The sequence below is a fragment of the Athene cunicularia genome, assembly GCF_003259725.1.
Source record: "Athene cunicularia isolate RWA chromosome 4 unlocalized genomic scaffold, athCun1 chr4_part1, whole genome shotgun sequence".
Classification (NCBI taxonomy): Eukaryota; Metazoa; Chordata; class Aves; order Strigiformes; family Strigidae; genus Athene; species Athene cunicularia.
In genome coordinates, this window is record NW_020799098.1 from 6,143,615 (window position 1) to 6,166,453 (window position 22,839).

Genomic DNA, 22,839 nt, shown 5'->3' on the forward strand with positions numbered 1-22,839 from the left:
AATAATGGTTATTTCCTGGTAGTGCATGCTTGACTTGGTCTAGGGGGACCTGTTTGTAGCATAGTTTTCTGTAATTACCCAAAATTTACACAGCAATTCCAGGCCTATTATATGGGGCATAGTATGTAATTACAGGCATAACATATTAGGTCCTAATAACAGCAAATATATCATTACACAAATCATTCATGTAACTGTGCTGATATTTTTATATGGAATAAGTGAAGACAATTATTAATAATTACAATACACATCTTACAGCTGCAGTGTAACTGGTGCCACTGCGACATGTAGCAGGGCAGGAAGAAGGAAACTCCCACTGAAATACAGTTGAGTCTGTGATATATCACATCCAGAAAACAAGGTGGAAACCCTCTCTCTATCGTTTTGTGTGTATGCATGTGCATATATATATGAAAATTCTATTCAGCAAAGCAGTCATCTAGGGAGAGGGATGCACATTGTCTTGCTCAGATGATAGATCTCCTAGTTAGTTATGGGGGAAGATGCTTCTCCAGGCCTCAGAGCTGTAGAGGGAGGGAACAAATCCTACAAATGCAGCAGCAAGCAGAGTTGGGCCAGCAGGTCACAAGGTGAGCTATGAAAATGGTACGTCTCACCTTCCAGTTTCGAAGAGCTGGGTTCTGCCCAAGATTTATAATAAAAGTGCTTTGAGGCATTTTAAACCTTCCCTGAAAGGTGACTGCTGATCCCTGCCAAATGTAGGTAGCTTGCGGGGAAAAGGTGTTAGAGCTGGCATCCGTCAGGCAGCGCCGGGTGTGGATTAAGGACACAGAAGGGGTGCGGCCAGTCCTGACCTTTGCACGCAGCTTTATGAGAGATTTGGGTTGATGCATATGGATTTGTGAGTGATCTGTGTTGATGCACGTTGGTTAATGGGTTGATTTAAGCGCTGCCATCCTGGTGCTCCAAGATGCATCATCTCAGCCCTTGGAATGGTGGGCAGCTAGGTGGAGGGTAGATGCAATGGGGACTTCTTTATCCTATACTACTACATCAAAAAGTTCAGGCGGTGATTTCTGTTTCAACATCTACCTACTTATATCTGCTACATGGTTTAGGCTGAAATTTGTTTCCTTTGCCTACAGGTTGACCTGCTTTGTGGGTTCTGTCTGCAGCAGCCCACCAGCATCTTTACCAACACTAACCTGGATTTGCAACGTTGAGCCCCCTTTTTTCCAAAGCATCAAGGTGAGGGTCAGACACCCTCACCCAGGTTTATGGGAATTTTGTTCATCTCTCCACAGCACCTCAAAGTGATAATGTGAGGAGAAAAACACACAGGCTGGGGTCTGCCCTGAGGCATATCCTTAAGGACGTGTGGTTGGGAGTTACCAACAAGACCTAGTTTGCACTTAGCCCACTTGGTTTTGCCAGAGGTCTCTGCTTTGCCTGTGCCATCCAATTTCAGTATGGAAATACCCCAGTTAGAGCAGGGATGACAGACCAGGAACCAGGAGGGCTAGTACCAGCCTGCCAAAGTGATTTTACCCAGCCATGGATATACTGATGGGTCAGCCTGACTGGGAGTATTTCTGTTTGTGTGGGGCAGAAGGAGATGGAAGTGCTCAGCTGAGCCTGGTGAGAGCTGTTGTGCAAATGTGGTTGTGTTGGTCTACAAAGAGCTACTTCTAATACTGAAAGCTACTTTGAGCTCAGCGTTCAAGGGTAGAAATGGTAGGAGAGGTCCTGCTGCTCCCCTGCTGCTCTGCTGATCCCACCACCCATGAGCAACAGAAAAACCTTGAAAGAAAGAAGGATCTGGCTTTATGGGGCACATTATTACACATTTTATTTTTGGAACTCCATAGACAGCCTTTCAACTCTGTCAAATTAAGCCGAGAGGAAAATTGGCTTGAAGATGTTTGGATTTCGAGGTGCCTGTGCAGGGCAGAGCTCCTCATGCAAGAAGGATTTGGCAGCTTGCGAGGACCTTTATTTAACAAGCAGGTAGATGGTGACTGCTGCTGTGAATCCTGTGCAATGCTCTGAACAAGTCTGGTGGTGTTGCCATGTTCATAACATGATAATCATCGTGGTCCTTACCTTTGGTATCTCCTTGGGCACTAAATTCCCTCAGCAATTGTTAGATCAGAAATAAGGAGAAATGCTGATGCCCTTCACCCACCACCAGCCGGCAGCAGATACGGTGTGAGCAATGGGGAGCAGTGCTTTACGCCCAGGTGATGTCACTGGTTTGGTGTGTGATTTCTGGTTTAATACGGCATTCAACATCTGGGAAAAACACAAATCTCATTGGCCTCTCAGCATTCCCTTTTCCTAATGAATGCCATCTGCCCTCCATCCCATGGTGGGTCACAGTCAGCTGAGCCCCTGCAAACCCTCCTGCACGGGGTTACAAGGGCTCCTGTACTCTCCCATCCAAGATGTGGAGCTGGGGGCCGGTGCCAACTGGGAGCAAAGGCTTTGGCTCTGCTGACCCCGGGGAGGTGACAGCATGAGGGCTGTTTTGCTTTTCCAGGATGATAAGCATAATTACCTTGGTATAGGCAGAGGAGAGCACTCACTCGGCGTGTTTGCTGGGGAGGAGTGAGGCAAGGTCAGCTCTGTACCTCAGCTGACTCTGGCTGTGTGCCTGCACAGGAAAGCAATGTCACCTCTGCTATGGTGTTCAAACTCACATGTTTGCTACCCTTTGGTAAAAATTTACCTTTCTTGTTTATCAGAGCTGGTTGGTGGAGCTTGGGCTGGGCAGCACGGGGCAGTGGTAGGGATGGCCACTGCCACTCCTCTTGCCTTGCCTCACCTCCTGCTGGGATGCAAAAGCCTCCACACAGCCTCTTGCAGAGGCTTGTTCACTTAAACCAAGAAAAACTTCAACTTTGAAGGGCTACCTTTCTGCCTGCATTTACTAGAGGACAGCAGTAGGGTGGGAATAGCAGGGAATATTTAGGGAAAGTGAATTTGGGAATTTGTAAATGAAGCAACTTGATCCCAAGGGTTAATGTTTCCTTAATAAGAAGGACAAACAATATTGCATAACCTAAAGCCCCAATCACAACCTGATGATGCCGCCCAGTTTGTGACTTACGTATTTGTAGCAAATTCAACAGGAATTGGAAGGAAAAAAAAGAGGTAAATAAAGAATATCAGCAGTACTGTATCACTGACTCTCCCTGCAGACCTTGCCTTACTGATTAATTATTAACTCTCACAAACTGAGAGCTGCTGCAGAACTCCTGACTAAAATACAATGGTATTTCTCAAATTAAAAATGCTTGGTGAATTTCGTATATGCTGCTTGAAGACAGAAATGCCAGAGCGTTTCCTTAGTTGCAGGCTATGTAGTGTAGCTTGTGTGTACTGGGGTGCCAGAGAACCTAGGCTTGTCCCCATCGCTCTTGCTCAAAACCCAGATGGAAGAACTGCAGCATGGCCTTGTACAAAACCTGCAGTTCCCCCTCTAGGTCATCTTGCGGTGCTGGGGTTTTTTTCTACTGCCTTCTAGTTCCCTTTCTCTCACTGTTTCTATCACATCTATGAGGTCCAGCTGCTTGCTTGTTGAAATCAATTGCACTTTAAACCCAGTCCTTTGACATGGGTGCAAACACCCCCGGAGTGCTTCCTGCAGCCCATGAGCTCGGCCCCCTTCCCCATTATAACCTAAAGAGCTGGCCTTAAAGTATATGATGAAAGGCAGGGTTAAAAACTGTGCTTTAATAAAGAAATACAAATGACAATCTAAAAATGTATTTTATTGGGCTGCTAATGATGACCAGTGGTGAGGGCCAAGGGGTGAGCAGTCTCATCAGCTCCTGAGATGGGGCTTGGACAGAGCCACGCCCCGTGTGTCCCAGAAATCAGGTAGAAGACATCTCCAGCATCCTCACCAGGAGCTCGCCCATCCTTGCCTGGGCCAGGGAACCTGGCGGTAAGCAGATTGTCACCGCACAGCCTGGCTATCCCCCGGACCCAGACCCTGCTCCGCTGAGCTCAGGTTTTGCACGCTGGCTCCCCAGCCCAGCATTCATCTGCCAGTTGCTCAGCTTGGAAAATAAACGGGCAGGCACTGAGGAGTTCAAGTTTTGTATTCATGTCAGTAAGACAAAGACTATCCCGCTCCCCTGCCCGCTGATGCTCACCGGCCCCAGCCCCTCGCCCTCCCCAGCGCCGGGCGATGCCCGTCCAGATTCAGACTGGAGTAGTCAGACACCCGGGAACCAGATTTACACTGGTGTAGCCAGGATGCCAGTCTGGCCTCAGAAATAATCTTTTCCCCTTGAGTGGGAAACACATTATGTTAATCTTCTTGGTTTGGAAACCCATGTATTTTTTAACTTGAATACAGAGCTCTGTCCCCCCATCATTAGCAGATGTCTTGCATACGAACTGCATTACCTATAAAGTCTGCTTACTCCAAGCAAATGTTTCTTAATCTTTTCTTTTTTTTTTACTTCAATTTGAAGTGAAAGGTACAGTATAGGATTCAAATGCTTTTGCATTACACGGGTTTCCGACCACTTGAAAAACCCCACGGAAAAAACGACTTCACAAACCTGAAACACCTGCTGAATCGTTTTGCTGAATTTCACTCTGCCTAGCTGAACTTTCTTTTTAATTACTTTTTTTTTTTTACATGGCACTTAGCTTTTGCTTATTTTATTTTGTTTATTTATTAAAAAAAAAGTTTCATAGCTCCTGTTTCAGCTCTCACTTCGTGTCAGTATTTCTACCCTGTGCATGTGTTGCACAGACAGGAACATCAGGAAATTGCCCAAAAGGCAGAACTATGGAGTAGCTCAAAGAAAGAAGCAAACCTGAATGCTGAAGCATGATTTGGTGTTGTCCCAGCTCTTGCCCACACTGAACACTGGCTCCAGGGCTGCAGGCAGAGAAGTGTGGGCAGGAGAAATAAGAAGCAACTCACAGAAGGATTCAGAAATTCGGATTTGCCACCAACAGCTGGCTGGCCTGCTTGCCACCATCTGAATGGCACCTCTGACTTTTCTTTGGCTCAAAGATTTAACGTTAAGGCAAAAATAAGACACAGTGTAGAAGCTCCATCAAATCTTTGGCACAACAGCAACAACAACAACAAAAAAAATTACTGTACACATGAGCTGAGAGGGTAACATTTCCCAGTTAAGCAAAGGGAAAAGTGCTAAATAAATTGCACGTACTAAAAGGTGGCTGGCTTAACAACAATAAGATGCATCCCTGTCCTTTTTTTTTCTTTTCCTTTTTTCCTTTCTGTTCCAGAGATTAAGAAAGTTCCTTGGCCAATCTTCATCTTGAAAAGGGGTTTCTGCAAAAAAGCTGCTTGCAGTCTTCATCTGGATCGTGCAACCTTTGCCAAGAACAGATGTAACTCTGGCTGGAAGCTCTCTGAATCCTCCCTTCCTGGTTATTACTCCTGGAAAGAGAAAAATGCATTATCAGAACCACGAACACGTGGTGTCCCGGTGGCTCCTTGCACGAGTGACCGAGTGACCGTCACTGACCCATGGTGGGCTGTCCTCAGGCACTGCTGGCTATGGATATGCAGATCTTTAAGAGTCTGGGCTTGCAGAGCAGCCACCTGTAGGTACCACGAAAGTGGCCAGAGCCCACACAGAGCAGAAGGAATGGCAGAGAGGGGATGAGGAAGGTTTGGGGAAGAAATGCAACCAGGTACTTAGGTGCTGGCTCCAGCTCCTGCTGCAGAAATGTTAGAAATGATAGCAAATACCTGCTGTTGACAAGACCTGCAGCTTTCGGGGTCTATTTTCAGCTTCAAAAGCCGATTTCAGAATTACAGAGGGAAAGCAAAGGAGTTGGGACAAGCTGGATTTGTGCAGGATATGGAGTTTATTTCTGTATTTTAGTGATTGCATTTACTTTTCTGCGTGCATGGCTTCTCAGCCTGCAGGACTGCAACATGTCCCTTGTGCCTGTGCATCCTCCTGCGAGTCACGGCCGTGGCAGATGTACTTGGATAATTGCATCTGGCTACAGAGTGTTACAGGCACATCCATTGGAAAATGCACAGCTCCAAAGCCCAGCAGGTTCAGATGGGAAAACCTCATCTAAACCTCCTTTAACATTAAAATAAGCCCTGTGAATATCCCACAAACAATCGTTAGCATAGTTCAAAACAGAGTAAAATCCTCAGGGCCTGCTCTTTCACGAGATCACATCTCTGTTGTCCAAACTGCCTTCATCACGTGGGCTCCTAAATCCTCCTTTAAGTAACTTAGGAATTAGAAACTTGGAAACGAGATCCCATTTACTGAGTCCAACCACTGTTTCTTGTTTTTTGCCAGTGGATTTAAGAGCCCTTCAGGGTGCAGTACGGCCTCTGAAGGTCTTTTGGACACGGTCATCAATTCCCTGGACAGATCAGCCATCTTTCTGACAGTCTTAAAAAGGTCAAACTCCTTAAAGCTTGGCCTGAAAAACATTTTTTCCTCAATGCACTTTGTTTCTGTACTGCCTTTCCTTTTCCATAACTGGATATTGTAACCTTAAGGTATAAAATATTACTAAGATACAGATGTATTTTATTTTATTTTATTTTATTTTATTTTATTTTATTTTATTTTATTTTATTTTATTTTATTTTATTTTTTATTTCTATCATTAGAGCAGCTGCTTGCAAGATCGACCATCACAGCTGAGCATCCACACCAGGCTAAGGGGCAGGAGGGCCCAAAATCCACATTTCCACCCCCTCCTGCAAAGTGGGGAAGCATTGCCCCAGGACCATCAGGATTTCCCTCGATAAGAGTATTTTGCTGAAAGGCCCAGGTCATCCTCCACGCAAGAAATACTGGTCTCTGCTGGACCCCAGACTCCTGGAGTTGGGGTCAGCACATCTGGATCCAGTGGAGGACGTGTTTGGCCATGCAGCTTTGCTGGAGGACAGGATGGAGCCATGGGCTGGCTGCATCACAGTGCATCCCAGAGATAAAAACGTCCCTAGATAAATGTCACCCCATCGGGCCCAGCCTGCATCAGTTGCTCTCCCCTGTAAACAATAATGAACTCTTCACATCTGGCACATGCCCAATCTGAAAACAATTATTATCAATAAGGAAATGTCTCTGCTGACTGTAAGACACTACCTAGTGCTGCTCGGAGCAGGAGAAAGTAGAAACGCCCTAATTCAAGGCTGTAATTGTGATTTGGGATTTTGAATAAATGAGGTTTAGGTGGGAGAATGACCAACAGCCTTGTATATTGCAAATGTTTCTGTTGGGAACAGTCTAAAATTATTTTCCAACAATAAACAATATATATTAATAACTTGTAATAGAAAAGTCAGTTGTTTAATTTATCCCACATGGAAAGAAAATGTAAAAGAAGAAAAAGGAGGGAAGCAATGACCACTCTCATTAATATTAAAAGACAGTAGAGAGACAAATCCCCCGTTACTGTCTGAAACAGCAGTCTTAGCAAGCAAAACCTTTTCCACTGCAGGAACAATTACCCAGCAATAGCAGCCTCATGCCCTAAGCCAAAGCCATGGGAGTCCCCAGGCCTCTCTCATGTGCCTCCGGTGCTCTTTGAAGTGCTGAACAAATAGGACCTGAGATTGCAGTTAATACCTCCTACATTCGTTCAGAGACACCCCTACCCTTTAGTGCAGCGTGCTCGATGGTGATAGAAAGCATTGGTGGGTTTAGGGAAGCCGGATGGTTGTAGCGAGAGGAGCCTCAGTGGCAGGTCTCTGCTCTGAAGTCTTTGCAATTGGGGAAGATCAGCCATGGGGGCAAGAGGGAACATGGACAAACTAGGCAAGGGCAGGTAAGGGCAATCATGCCGTACCTTCGAGGTGAAGGAAACGGAAAGGGAAATGGAGAGATCCCTCTGCAAAGCGACAGAGGGGCTCAGCAGATCTCGTTGGCACAACTCAGTTGGTCCCAGGCACTGCCCAACGCTGGCCATGGATTATGTTAGGTGGGAACACGTCCTTTCTCCCCCGCCTCCCTTTTCCACTCCAGCCAGGAGCTATGAAGACAGATTTATTAACCAGGGTCTGCTTTAAACTAGTAATATCCAAGCTCCCATGGCTTTTGAATTTGACAACTGGCCCAATGACCTTGGTGAGTTTGCAGCATCCCGGAGCATTTCAATCTCTATAAATCAAAGCACTTCTGGAATTGAGTCAGCCTTTGTTCCAGGGCTTCTCCTGTCTCTTCTACTCACATTTTCCTTTTGCTGTAGTTACCCGATATCTGTGCGGCGGATCTTACCCTATTCTTGGTAATACCCCCGCTACAAAGGGAACGGAGCCTGCACTGGGACCCTGCTCCCACCGTGGCAGTGAATCCCCAGCCTCAGCCTTTGCATGCTGCGATGCAGCTGCTCCAACACTCCTTAAAGCAAAGGGGGTTTTGGGGTGCTGCCATGCAACAGTGGGGTCCCACATCACATCGCTTTTGCAAGGAAAAGCTTTTGGCCCTGCTCTTTGGGATACTGATGCTCAACCCCCTGATGGCCGAGGCAGGGTGTGCAGTGCGCTTGGGGATGCACACAGCTGCTGCTGCCTCCTTGCCTGGTGCGAGGCGAACTTGCTCACGAACTTGCCATGAGCCCTTAGCCTCACACCCATGCCCCATTTGCAATTGCTGTTTCAAGTTGCAGGGAGATATAAAACACAAGTGATAAGCACTGGGAGTCCACTATGCTGCCTTATTTTTTAGCAGGTCTGATCCTTGGGTGCGTAATCCTTTAGCTAGCACAGGGGAGATAACTCATGGCCAGGCAGATCCAGGCCCCCCACCCCAGGGGTGCTGCTGTCCCGCTGTCCCGCAGGCAGACGGAGGGCTCGGAGCGGGTCGCTGCTCTCCTGTGGTCCAGCTCCTCCCCGGGGCCCGCAGAGCTGGCGGCCGTGGGGAAGCAGACTGGCTGGCTGCCCGCTCTCGCCTGCAAGTCCTAGCAGGGAAATGAAGCTATTTTTAAAGAGGAACCTCTGCTGAGTCAAACTGCAGAGAAAGGGAGGTCGAACCTCATTATTACACCCCCCATCCCGCACAGGATGGGAAGCTGCAAGGAAGAAATGCCATGCAGATCATCAAGATTTTTACTGTGCTGGCTCCGAATGTGTTATAATAATCAATATCAGATGATCAATAACAGCAATCCTCAGCAGCCAGGCTCATCCGCGCAAACGAGGGGGTGGGAGCTGTGGCTTTATCTTGGGGCTCTGTCTAAATAAATCACGAGTCATAATACAGAGTTATCAAAAAAATATGCTCCGAGCGAATTGTTTCAGTGCCATACAAATCAAGCCTGCCACTACCATTTCTCTTTTATAACATAAAACCTTAACTTGTTCACTCCTGCAAGTAAATACGCCTACAGAATGCCCTTCTTTGAATTTTTCAATGGGAGTTAAGCGTTACCTACAGCGGGAGCTCTGCTTTTAGCAAAGCAGCAATGAGGCTGCATCAAGGCACGGCAGAACACCACAATAACTATTTTATATAATGCAATAATTACATACATAATGTGAGCCATTTTAGCACAGCACACTGCAACAAATGGAGTGGCTTTTCGTTCTATATATGCTTCTATATCATTTAATTATCAAGGAATATATATATATATATAGAGAGAGAGAGAGAGTGCATTTTAAATTTTTAATTCCTTGCGTCTGTGCGCATCCACACACACAGGCACAAAAACAAGAAACTAAATTCCAGCCGAAAACTTTTATTGAGCTCCAACTGCTCGCCTGTTATTCATAACCCAGTTTCCTCTCTCACAAAGAGACCTTTCGCATGGTTTGGTTTTTTTTTTTTTTTTTTTTTAATGTGTGTATGTTGGTTTTTGTTTTTTTTTTTTCCCTTCTGCCTCGCTAACAGCTGCTCGCAGTGTTGTATCCTGAGTGATGATGAGGTTCTGAAAGTGTTTTTTTGGAACAGATGGCCAGGAGAGAGCCGGGGAATGTGCCAGCAGCGAGCTGGGGAATGCGCCAAGTCCTGCAGTGACTGAGTACTCCGGGTTCCAGCTCGCGTGCCTTTCCCCTGCCCTCTGCCCCAAGTGGCGCCAGCAGGACTTCCCAGCTCGCGCTCCGAACATCTGGAGTCTGCGGCTGCCAGAAGAGCTGGGACGGGGGGAGGATGAAGCAAAAAAAAAAAAATCCCTCACCCATCCCTCCCCGCTTCGGCTTAGCTCCCATGGCCGCGGCGATGTTGCTGCCTAGCACGAGGCGTAATCAAAAGCAAAGAGGGGAAGGGAAGGAAAAGAAAATGAACCTTGCAATGGGAGTTTGGGGTTTCTGTTCAGTGCTGGGTGCTGGGTGTGTTGTATAGGGTTATTTGTTAGCGGTTGGATCCTGCTCTGGGTAGACCAAAGGGCTGTGGTTGTGCTGCCTGGTGCGGAGGTAAGGTCTGCCCCAGAGCCCTGGGGGCTGGATCCTGTGGGGCCGGGGCATGTGGAATAAATTAAAGAAAACCATCAATCTCTAGGGAGAGCACCCGGCCATGTACACGAAAGCCTGAACACTATCCTGAGACATAACTCTGCCTTCCTGCAGGGCACCAGAATTTGGACCTGCGGGGGGGCGGGGGGGGAAGGCTATAAAAAGAGCCTGTGCAAACAGCAGGCTGGACCCAAAACCTTCCAAAATATGTGTGAGGCTTTCAGATGACCTCTGGCCGCTCGAGATCATGTCCCATGCAGAAACAGGGTACACCAGGGAGGGGGAAACTTTGACTCCCCTTTCTGATCCACCTCCTTTCACTGTCACGTGCTCAGCACTACTGGAGGATGCTCTTGGCTGAAGTCCAGGGCAGATTCCCCCCTTTTTCCAGGACATCAGTGTGGCCCCAGCACAACGCAGGGCTCTGCTGAGGGTGTTGCAACCCAAATCTCCGACATGGTGCAACTCTTGCGTGCACGGTGAAGGGAAAGGATTAGTCCAGATCACTTGTATAACCAAGCAAAAGTCAGCTTTAAAAAATGAAGACTATAATCAGAATTCACCACCCTCTATGCAGCTTCCTTTTTTTTTTTTTTTTTTTTTTTTTTTTTTTTTTTGAAAAGGAAAAGGCGCTTGAAGACCTTCAATTACCCCCTTTGCTGCTTATAAATGAGATCTCCCATCACCAGACACTCTCGGTCCAGTCTCAATGGCATCAACTAAAATCACCGTATAACTGTAGTTAGGACTGGGAATTTTTTTTTCCCTAGTCAAGTTGGAAAGGCTAAAGCCAACTTTTCTAATTAACAAAATAGAGCGGAAAGAGGGGGAAAAAACACCCATTAAATTTCCTATTGCAACAGCAAACTCGGAACAACAACCTAACATTAGAGACAGCAGATAATTCACCGTCAAAAACAAAGCAAAAGGCGACGCACAATCCAGCAAACACAACATCTGGAGGCCCTGGCTGCCAAAACAAACTCCAACCAGCTACTTTTTTGTGTGAAAAGCTCACGGTGCCACAGCACATCGCAATCAGATTGCTGAGAGAGCGAGTGATAGAAGTAGAGACACAATAAAATGGGGAATGACAGAAGTCATCAGGGTGCTGTGGACCCAATGGTAGAGCTCAAGAAGCAGAGGTCTGTGCTCGGGCTTGCTGTGCCTTTTTTTTTTTCTTTTTTTAAGAGAGAATAAAAAAGGAAAACCAAAACCCAACAACAACAAAAATTTAACAACCACCCCAAAGTCGATAATTCAGAGGAACTGCTCAGCGAGTAGTGGTTTCAGAGACCTGATTAAAAACACACACAGCTTAGAAAAACGTGCCGATTTCAAAATTAATGAGGGCGCGGTGATTTTGGGCCAAGCCATTGTATCCTCATCCAGCCGCCTGTGTGAGACCCCCCAGGAGAGACATCCCATCACACCACCTGACATCCAGAACTTGGATCTTCCCTGCACAGCCATCCCGGATCTATAATTTCCCTCTGAGAGTGGCATTTCCCTCCCTTGTGCTCATGATGCCATCAATTTGCTTGGCCCAAGGAGAAAGGGAGATTCCGAGGTGAGTCCTCCCAACACAGGCTTTGCATTCCCATACCTATCTACTGGAAATTACTGGTATTACTTAGTGTCACCTACTGGGTTTGGCTCATCAGCAGCTAAATGTGCTCTTGCCATCACCTGAGCAAATACTGCTGGAAATAAAATGATACCTATCAGCCAGGTGAATCCACAGGCTCTTGGGCTGCCCTAAACTTGGGCTTTTCTCAAATAGCAGAAATGCATTTGCAAGACACTTTCCAGAAAGAAAAGCAAGGCAGAGCAGGGACTAAGACCCTGCCTCGGGTGCAAAGACCAGCCTTTTTTTTTTTTGGATAGGGCTTTTGGAGAAGGGTTAGTGTGGGTGTACTGCAAGAACATGGAGAAAAGGCACATTTTCTCCCCGTGACTCTATTTCTGTGGACTGGTGGTGGCCCATTGGGAGGCAGGATGTGCCGATGCCTCGTGAGAGTTTCATTGTTCATGTGCTCTTGATGGGCTCAGAGCTTTTCTCCACACGTCTGCTCCAGAGAGAACTTTAGAGAACAAATGCTATAAATGGAAGACTTTTAATTCTTAATTTATTTTTTTAATTAAGGATGAGTCCAGTCCTAATCCTCAGATGTGAACACTCTGGGATTTGGAGCCGTTTGAAATCTGGCTCTGCGTTTTCTGTCTTGAGGCTGATGTTGGTTTACATAAGCCAAGACAATGCGTATCAGCCCATCAGCCCCCCAAAGCCTGAACACCAGTCCAGAAATCTGCTGAAGCTCTGAGAAGGACTGTTCATCCTCTTCTTCTCACCCATCTCGACTTGGGGAGGGGACCACACGATCCAACTCACACCTCGCCCTGGGGTTGGTGGCATCACATCGGTGTCCCTGGGACACCACCACCTGCGGCACTACAGACCCCACAGAGAACCCCCGGTTTTGGGCCATGCCCAGGAGCTCCCCCCACGCCTCCGAGTTTCAGCCGGTGCTGTTGGCTGTGGGCGAGCAGTGCCGTGTCTCTGCCTGGCACTGCTGCTCCGGGGGCATAAATACAGCCTGTGACACTGAGAGGAAGTGACAGGGAGTGTGCTATTGTGTTTATTTATAAACTGAATTGCAGCAGGATGATTTGTTAGGCTAAAGAGGAGAAAAAGTGAGGAAACCTGCCCGAATCAGAGACAAATCTTAACGACACTGGGGAAGGAGCCTGCTCCTCGGCTTAGCTGCCCATTCATCCATTAAAATCCCGCTGATTTATTATCCTGCCTGACAAGCGAGCCCAGAAAGCAGGGGGAAGTTCAATTCAAGTTTACAAAACTCTTTTTGTCATAAAAGCCTGAACAAAGACATCAATCACTCCTTTAATTCACCCATGTCACTCTCCAAGAGGAAAACTGGCAGAACGCTCTGCTTCCTCCTCCGGCCGCTTGACGATGATTTCACCTAATTGGTTCAGTGTTAAGTAACCTAAAGGAATGCAAGGCATAATTAGATTTAACGTTGTTTCCTCAAGATACCCACATGTCCTTCAGGTCATACATCTTACTAATGTGTTTATACATACAATGTCTCCATTAGCTACTTTTTTTTTTGTTGTCGAGTGATTTTTCTCGGAGATAAGTGTTAGATTAAACAAAACAGAAAACACAGGCGGGTGACTGTGTTTTATGGGCTCCAAAAGGCGACTCGAGGTTGGTTGGGTTTAACAAATAACAGCCCCAAGATGACTCTAATAGGATCATGCTCCTGTTAAAACACACGATGGGCGACTAACGAGAGGAAGAGCCCAGCACAGAGGATGGGGAGGAGAGAAAAGCTTTTGATTAGAGAGGAATGCAGTTATTACAAGATCAGACGGATGGAGGAGAATAAGAGAGAAAGGCAAGGGATAAAAAAATCAGGAAAATTTCAAAAGCTTGAGAAAAGAAGGAAACTGCTTTGGTTTGGTTTTTTTTTTTTCCCCTTTTGTAACTTTTACCGTTATTTGGGGGGTGGGTGGGGGGAGGCTGTAACATACCTTCCTTTTTTTAGATCTTCCTTCTGCTTGTAAGGTCCTAGTGCACTGCTCCACGCATTCAGAGAAGCTCATGTTACTGTGGTCAGCGCTGTAATCCAGGTCTGCTAGTCTGGCCAGGGAAAGGATATAGTTACAGGCTATTCTCAAGATGGCCAGTTTGGACAACTTTTGACCATAAGAATAGCAGGGAACCTAGAAAGGGTAACAGGGAAAAAAAAATAATTAAAAATTAGGCCAGATAAACAAAATATCTTGCTTGAAGCATGACAAAACAACTATAGGTTATTTTCTTAGCAGTTTTTAACATAAATAGGAACTCAAGTGATAAAAGGCCATATGGTCCCAACAGGTTTTTAAGAAGAACTCCCCCGCTGATCTCCATGGGGATGAAAGCAACATGAAGCCTCTTGATTTCAGCGGGGCAGCTCTGCTTAAAACGTAACGGCAGGATACAGCCTGGGACGTCTGCCTGCCGTTCAGTTCGCTTCTCAGAGGCCCTGTTTTTCTCAGAAACCTGCAGCCCCCCTGCCACTCAGTTACTCATCTTGATTAACTTACTCCCTGCAAGTAGCTCCGGTGCCATCACAGGTTTTGCAGAATAAGACAATAAGGGGGGTGTGTGTGAGCAAATATATCACAACCTGGTGGATTTTGTGCTCAAAACAGCATCGATCATGACTTCCAGCCCATGTAAAAACGCGATGCTGTTGTAAGAACAGGACCCGGAGGCAGTAATTCCCACCTGCTCAAACAACCCACCCTCACCTCCCAGAACAGACCAAACCACAGCCTGGTTCAGGGCCCTGGCTGTATCTTACGCAATTTATTTCTTTAGCCTTGAAGATTTCTAGCGTAATGTGAAACATTCAAACGATTCAAACTAAACAGCATGTGTCTAAATAACTGAACAGTATAGGTTTCCTGCTGCGGAAGGTTTGACTGCTTGTCGACTGCGATCCAGCAAAACACTACATATGTGCTCAGTTTTAGGAGCACAACTTTGACATGTCCAGCTTAACACAAGATCTTCTTCTGAGTTCAATAGGCTTGGGGCCCTGTTTGCTAGCTTGCAAAATTGCTAAGGGTCGTTCAGCCTTTAATGCACAAGAGTCTATTGCCTACAGGAAACTGGAGCTGGGCATTTATCTGAAATCCATCCTAGCCACTCAGGTTGCCTGACTGCCTGTCAATCTAAATTTTAAGACCACATCAATCACTGGAATGCCTCTGTGTCCCTCTGCCATCAGCCTCTGTACCAGTCTCCATCCTCCTCATCCCTCTAGGGTGTCATGCTCTGCTTAGGGTTGAAGATTTTTTAACGCTTCTTGTCATGCTTGTGCTTCAGCTTCTCTTTTCTGCACAGAGATGCAAAGCCAGGCTCATCCCTGGAGAGATGTCCCTGACTTTACATAAGGTAAGATGGGTTCACCCCTTCCACAAACCCCACAGCGGCTGTACGTAGATGCCAGGGGAGGTGCAGAACAGCTCAGGCATATATAGGATTTCCCCAACTACCGTTGGCTCCATGACCTCAGTTAGATGTGCCTTCCCCATATTCAGCAACCCATGATAGATCTTTATTGTCCATGAATTTGGTCTGGCACATGCAAAGTTTTCTTCCCAGTCTATATAATGCTTTCCTTCTTTTGCTTTTTTTGAACTTTGCTCCTACTGTCTTCACTTGAGGTCCCCCAATTCCTGTACTAGAAGACAGGACAACAGATTTTTATTCACCTCCTCTGTGACACGTATTTTTAGTCCTCCATCATCTCTTCAGCCTCTTTTCCAAAAGAAAAAGATCAAAACTCCTTAGCAGACAGTTGTGTGGAAGCCATCCCATACCTTTGATGACCCTTGCTGCTCTTCCCTGAGCCTTTCCTAGTCCTTTCGGAGCTGACATGATCAGAACAACACACAGTATTCATGTTGTGGGTCTCTGTGTATTTATCTAACAGATGTTTTATGTTCTCTGCTTTGTTTAATATTCCTTTTCTTGTAACTCCTGATTTGATTTGTGACCATTACCAGGCACTGACCCCAAACTTCCACTGAACCACCTAGAGAAACCCTGAGGTCTCTCTTCTGAGATAATGGTCAGCTCAGCCTCTATCATTTCATATGTGGAATCTGGCATGGTTTTTTCCCATGTGCATCACTATCTACATTGTATTTATTTCATCTGCCACATTATTACCTAGACACTCAGAGTCATAAGGTCCCTCTGTAAATCTTCTTATCTTTGCTGTCTTTAGCAAACACCAGTACCTTTGCTGCAGTATTGCCAGCAAACTTCCTATCGCACTGCTCACTCCCCTTTCCAGGTCATTTCTCAACACACTCAGCAGCACTGCTCACACAGTCACAATGTCAGGTGGTGGGACCTTTGAGGTCTCCAACCCAGCTCCTGGCTCGAAGCAGAGTTAAGCTCAGAGTCAGACCCTGCTTTGTCCACTCGTGACATCCCTCCCCGCAGGAACCGGCCCTTTCTCTCTACCCACCGTTCCCTGCCTGTCCACTCATCGCTAATCCACACTCCTGTCCAAGCTGCTCAGTCTCTTCAAATGCTCCTAGGGAGGAGCTCTGCCATAATACTTATGGAAATCCAAACCAACTACAATTGGTTGTATCACCCTTATCCACGAGCACGTGGATTTTAACGCTGTTGACCCTATGGGCTATTTGGCTTGTATGGCAGAGCTGAGGTGCTGAGCCGTATCCAATCTCTCCAGAAGCAAGCCAATAAACTTCAAAGGGCCTTTTTATTATACACATCATCTGCTACTGATACCCCCAAGGAGGCAAGGAATCATAGAATCACAGAACAGTTTGGGTTGGAAGGGACCCTTAAAGGTCATCTAGTCCACTACCCCTTGCAATGAGCAGGGACATCGCAGGGAATCTATTTACTCTCTGGGAATACCCAGTGTCACTGCTGCATTGACCTCAGGCGGCAGTTGCACAGAGCAGAAACTTCTCTGCTGGTAACCCCAACCCAAAGGGACAGAGGCACTTTCATGCCCCTCCTGCTGGAAACAGCACTAGGTGTCCCTCCACCCTGTAAGACCCTCTTTGCAAAGCTGGCAGTCAAGGAAAAGGCAAGGCGAAGTGTAGTCCCCATAGCTGGAAATGGCTTCAGTCTGGTGGCACAAAGGGCCTCTTTTTTCCCAACAAAATCCCTCTCTAAATTCTTGCCTTCACTTCTTTTCTATCATTATGCACCCACCAACTGCGCTTGCCCTCAGACCATAATACCTGGCCCCCAGATGCAATAAGCTGAGAGTTATTTTGAAAGCAATAGCTTCAGGCGGCAGAAACACCCAAGTTTCTTTGGACACTGATGTAACAAGAACAGTGGAGATCCCAGATCAAACGGCAGCGTGAAAGACCAAAGCAAGATGGAAACTAAAATGGAAGGATTCAGTTAAATGTGGGAATAATTTCAGAATTAGAGCAAGAAGGAAGTTAAATCGAGTGGAAGGAAAATAGACCACGAAATCCTTGAGGCTGATGCACAGACGCTGTCCAGTTACAACACAAGAAGGCAGGCTAATGTCTTTTTTCCTCATCTGTTTTGCTCTCTTTCTTTTGTGTTTTGTTTTTATTTAAAAAAAAAACCAAACCCAAACTGTTTTGTAGGATGTGTTTGCTACAAATTCCGAGAAAGATCTCCGTGCTAACACAGTTGACAAAACCCTCAACTGGGATTACTCAACACTTTCCCCACACGCTGCAGCAAAGTCCAAACTGGAGCTGCCCTGTACATCCATGGGAAGAGATTCACCTTGAGCAGCTCAGCTACCACCATGATGGGTGCAGGGCACTAACATTACAATATAGGAATTTTTGCCATGGTAACAGTGTTAGAATAACTATTTCATAGGAACCCTCCCTGTCTTGGCTCAGCTCCTGCCATTTTAATGTTTCCTTTTGAATTAAACATGGGAAATTGAGAGAGGAATGAGCCACTTAGTTCAGATCCAGATCCAAAGCTTCCCCAAGTGGTGGGGGAGGAGAAAGTGAACTTTGGCTTTATCCCTTAACAAAAAGCGAGCAGAGGTTTGCATGAGCTGGAGTGAAGGGTGTCGATGACACACCTGGATGCCAAGAAATTTTCAAACTCCCACCCAAAATGGAGTGGGTGTCTTAGAAATGGGAAAAATGCCTGAATGTCAGTGTGGCCACGCAGGTGTAACCTTCCCAGCTCCCATGGGGTCCGCACTACACAGATTTTCTGCAGGAGGTAATGTGAGCAGCCATCCATCACACTCCTGGTGGGCACCAAGCCCTTTCTTTCTGTCACCTTCTTTCTCATCACGCCTGAGCCGAACAGACGTCAGTGCTCTGGTGGGAGAGCTGCGAAGATGAGAGCTGAGCAGGTCTGCTCAGAGCCAGGGGAAAGCAGGGGAGAGCTCAAGTTCCCATGCAGCTAATGAAAATATTTCCCTTATCTGACCTCACTGGTTTCTGCCGAGCGGCAGTGCGGCTCACCATCTTGCCTGCAATATTTGCAATGATTAAAAGGATTTAGGAAGAAAATGCAACTGAAATTTCACACTGATCCAAAAGAATGCAGCTGTCTGCTAGAAAGGAAAGGATACTGGCACTGTCCTTGGTTTTGGGAGATCGGCACGGCAGTGGGCTGGGACCAGCAGGAACCAGAGCTTCAGCCAGAGGATGTTTGTTGGTTGTGTCTGCAAAGGGCTCTGCAGAGTCTCATGGATCTTATCAGTGATCCCCAGGCTGGCAGGGGCTGAAGCAACACAAGATGAACACTCTTGAGACATATTCCTGTGCAGAAGAGCCCTTCTTTGGCAGGAAAATAGGACGGGATGTGACTTAACATGTCTTTTCCATCCTTGACGTCTGTGATTCAGAGGCAGCGCCCTCGGAAGACCAAAGATGCTCCCTTTGAAGTCCATGGGAAATCTGTCACACGCTTGACTGGAGCAGTGCTCGGACCACAGCCAGCCCTCTCGAGGAAGGCAGGGCTCCACTGCCGCTCCCCGGAGGGTCACTGTCATCCACCAAAGACATGCTCTTGGAGTTGATTCTCACCCAGTGCACAGGAGAGACTGTGGGATGAGGTTGGGGAAAAACTAGAGAAAAAGATGGGTGAGAGGGTACAATAACCACCCCTGCCATATGAGGGTGCAGGGTATGTTCACCATGATGGGTCTGTGAGGAACAACCAGGACCATCCCATGGACTTTAGGAGTGTTAAACCAGTTCACACTGTTGAGCTTCTGCCTGGGTAGCTTTGCTCTTATCAATAAGATACAATTTCTATAAACACCCTCTGGACCTGTACAGATAACGTCTGTAAAGCCAAGTCCACTCTGCTTTTATGCTGCATGAGAACGCTGGAAGAAAGAAGGGTGTTGGTGGTGGGTCCAGACCTCAAGGTTACCATGCTAGAAACGGGACTCAGCAGCACAGACTTGTACAGTTCCCCGGCAGTCCCCCTCCCCGGGACAGCATTTCAGCATTTGGCTGCCTCTTCCCTGCATCCACACTGTGCAACTGCACTGTCTCATTGCTTGTGCTGAGCTTCCTGCCAAAAATACTTCCAGAAGGTTCATATAAATGTCCAGTGCTTAATAGTTTTGGCTTTCATACATCCCTCCTTCCAACCTGGGGTGAGTCAGACATTTCCCAGGGTTTAGACACCTTGGGGAAAAGGCAGCAGGTTGGGGCAGCAGAACTGCTGGTGTTCCTTGCTTATTGGTCCTGAGCACAGGGGAAAACTCTCTCTCTCACACCATCCCGAAGTATCTCCAGGACTGGTGTACGCGGAACTACTGGAAGGAGGAGGAGAAGAAGAGAAGTTGTGGATGCCCCATCATTGGAAGTGTTCAAGGCCAGGCTGGATGGGGCTTTGAGCAACATGATTTGGTGAAAGATGTCCCTGCCCATAGTGGGGGAGTCAGACTAGATGATCTTTAAGAGTCCCTTCCACCCAACTCATTCTGTGATTCTAGGAGTAACGGCCTTAAGAAGCTGGAAGCCTTTCACAGAAGATCACTGCCTGTTTTCAAGATGTGTTACACTGTGAAGCATGTTTGGGAAGGGTTTGGTGCCAACCTTTTTCTTTCCACCCAGTTCCAGGGGGGAGGTGAACACATATGGGTCCTCCTAGATGGGGGACCTGTTGGTTGATAGTCTAATTGGGCAAGGGACTTGGCTTCCCTATCTTACTCTTGACAGCTACATGCCCTGAGTCCTCCCTAACATCCCAGGTGGGACGACGATGATTTATACAGCTGTATGATGAAAAAACCCGCAAGCATTGCTGGGATGTCCTTTGACAGTCCTGCCAGACCCCTTCAGTGCAGCTGGTTATCAGTGGGTGGATCTGGCAATCACAGTAATGGCACTGTGGAAGTAGACACCTTCCATGGAGTGTCTGAACTTAGGACCCTGGAGAACCATGATGTGTGGTTCAGAGCCACCAAGCAACTTGCAGCTGCCAGACAGGCAGCCTTGATGCCTGCAAGACTACTCTCACGTGCAGCAGCAGAGCCTGCTGCTTGGCCCTGGTCCCCAAATAGCCCTCCTCCTGTCCACAGCACAGCACCAGCCAGCTTCCACCAATGGCTCCTCCATGCTGCTGGTGCTCACTACTCTGAACTGGACCTTTGGGGTTGGAACCATGCAAGGCCAGATCCTGCTTTGTGGATAAATGGCAAGGTTCTCAGGGCAGCGCTTATGGAGAAGGGTCCCAAAGAATCATAGAATGGTTTGCGTTGGAAGGGACTTCTAAAGGTCATCTAGTCCCAACCTCCTTGAAATGAGCAGGGACACCTTCCACTAGAGCAGGTTGCTCAGAGCCCTGTCCAACCTGACCTTGAATGTTTCCAGGGATGGGGAATCTACCACCTCTCTGGGCGACCTGATCCAGCTTTTCATCACCCTCATTGTAAATTTTTTTTTCCTTATATCTAGTCTAAATCTACCCTCTTTTAGTTTAAAACCATTGCCCTTTGTCCTGTCACAACAGGCCCTACTAAAAAGTCTGTCCCCATCTTTCTTGTAAGCCCCCATTAAGTACTGGAAGGCCACAATAAAGTCACCCTGGAGCCTCCTCCAGATGAAGAACCTCAGCTCTCTCAGCCTTTCCTCATAGGAGAGATGTTTCATACCTCTGATCATTTTTGTGGCCTCGTCTGGACCTGTTCCAACAGGTCTGTGTCTCTCCTGTGCTGAACACACAGTACTCAAGGTGGGGTCTCACCAGAGCAGAGCAGAGGGGGAGAATCACCTCCCTCGACCATCTGTGGGTGTCACAGTGTCAGATGCTCCGCAGAGCTCTATTCCAGTCAGTAATGGGCAGCTATTTCATACTATGGGTGTGGGAGGCTTTTGTTTCTCTGCCACCAGACTCCAGCGGTGGGGAACAGGCAGCCCCGTGCTAGCAAAGCAATCACAGCAGCTTGAAAGAAAGCCTCATCTCTGCCTCGCCACAGGCAGCAAAGCATCCAGCCAGGGACCAAACCTAGCTTAAAAATACCAACAAGAACAAAAGAAGCATCGCTCAGGCAGGAGCACTAGTCCCGACCAAGGCGCCTTCGCCTCTCGGGTGGGTCCATGCTGTCAAATAACCGAGCTCCCGGTTCCCTCCCAGCTTCTGGCTCCCCCATCGCTCACATTGCAAAAACATGAGTTCACTCCTTGGAGCGAATGAATTGGCTTCCTCCAAACAAAACCTAGGTGTGGTGCTGGCTGAGTTCACCCCAGGGATCTCTTCCAAACGGCAGTCTGGTTAATGCTGCCCCAGGCCTGGCTCTGCTCCATTTTGGACAGTCCTCCTGAACTATTCACCGGACGTTTTGCACCCTCAAAGCCTCCTGCACATCCTCAGGGCATGCAACACACACCCACAGTATCATGCATGAAAAAGATCACATTGCTGGGCTGCAGCAAAGCTCTTACCTTACTGCAGGCTCTTTGAACCACCTCCCAAAATAATAACTACCCAGAGGACTACTGGGGTATCACGGGAGAAATCCCAGGGCCCCTGGGCACAGAAAATCTCCTCTACAAGGGGCTACCCTCAAGCACTATAGTTGGAAAACACTTTTCTGAGTGACAGTTTAGTAGTGATCATCTCCATCTCTGAGGTCCAATGGGTCCAATTCATTAGGGGAACAGGAGAACGAGCTCCACCTGAGCTAATGGCATTACACCAGCCCCACCTTGGCCTTGGTGATTCTTCAGTCACTGGCCACTGCTGGCCACCATTGGGTTTTCCACATCCTTGCTATTGCTACTTAGGCTTAGGAGCTGCTGCAAGGAGCACAACCCCCCCGTAGCACACACATCCCTGCATGGCACAGGGGACACGGCATGGACCGAAGGAGATGCAGGTCAGGAATAAAGAGCCTGGGGGGCTCTGCTGCAAGGTACCAGAAAGTGTCCCACCTCCCCACCACGGGGAACACAGACCAGAGAGGAATTTGAGAGCTGATTAAAGCAGGGAGCGGAGGCTGGATTCAAAGCCCAATGGAGAAAAGCAGACTCCTTCCTCCAATTTCAGCAGGAGCCGTAAGAAAACACAGAGGTTAACTTGGGGTGGCTGCAGCAGGCAGAGCAAATACCTCCCGACAGGAGTGGGATTTGTAACAGAGGATAAAATGTGTTAGACAGCAGCCAAGGGAACAAACAAGCCCCGTTCTTGGTGACACACAGTCATTGTTTTCAGGATTTTTGTCCTCTTGTCTGGTTTCTCCCTTATTTTCTCTCCCCTTGTGTTGCTGCAGGCCAGTATTTTGTCATCTTCTTTAGCTGTTAAACCACAGTGCCACCCTGTTCTGCCCCAACCAGGCTCTAAATAACCGTAAGCGTCACTCTGGACTGGTTGAAACCACCGAGATGCTCCAGTTAACGCTGTGCTG

The 22,839-nt window shown here is 47.4% G+C and overlaps 1 long non-coding RNA gene across 1 annotated transcript; it reads right to left on the reverse strand.

Moving 5' to 3' along the window:
- Positions 1-4,424: 4,424 nt before the first annotated feature.
- LOC113479365 lies at positions 4,425-14,160 on the reverse strand. The gene is made up of 2 exons (XR_003398237.1): positions 13,949-14,160; positions 4,425-5,395 (listed from the first exon to the last, which is right to left on the reverse strand). It is a non-coding gene; the product is annotated as an uncharacterized LOC113479365 (long non-coding RNA).
- Between the last annotated feature and the right edge of the window lie 8,679 nt (positions 14,161-22,839).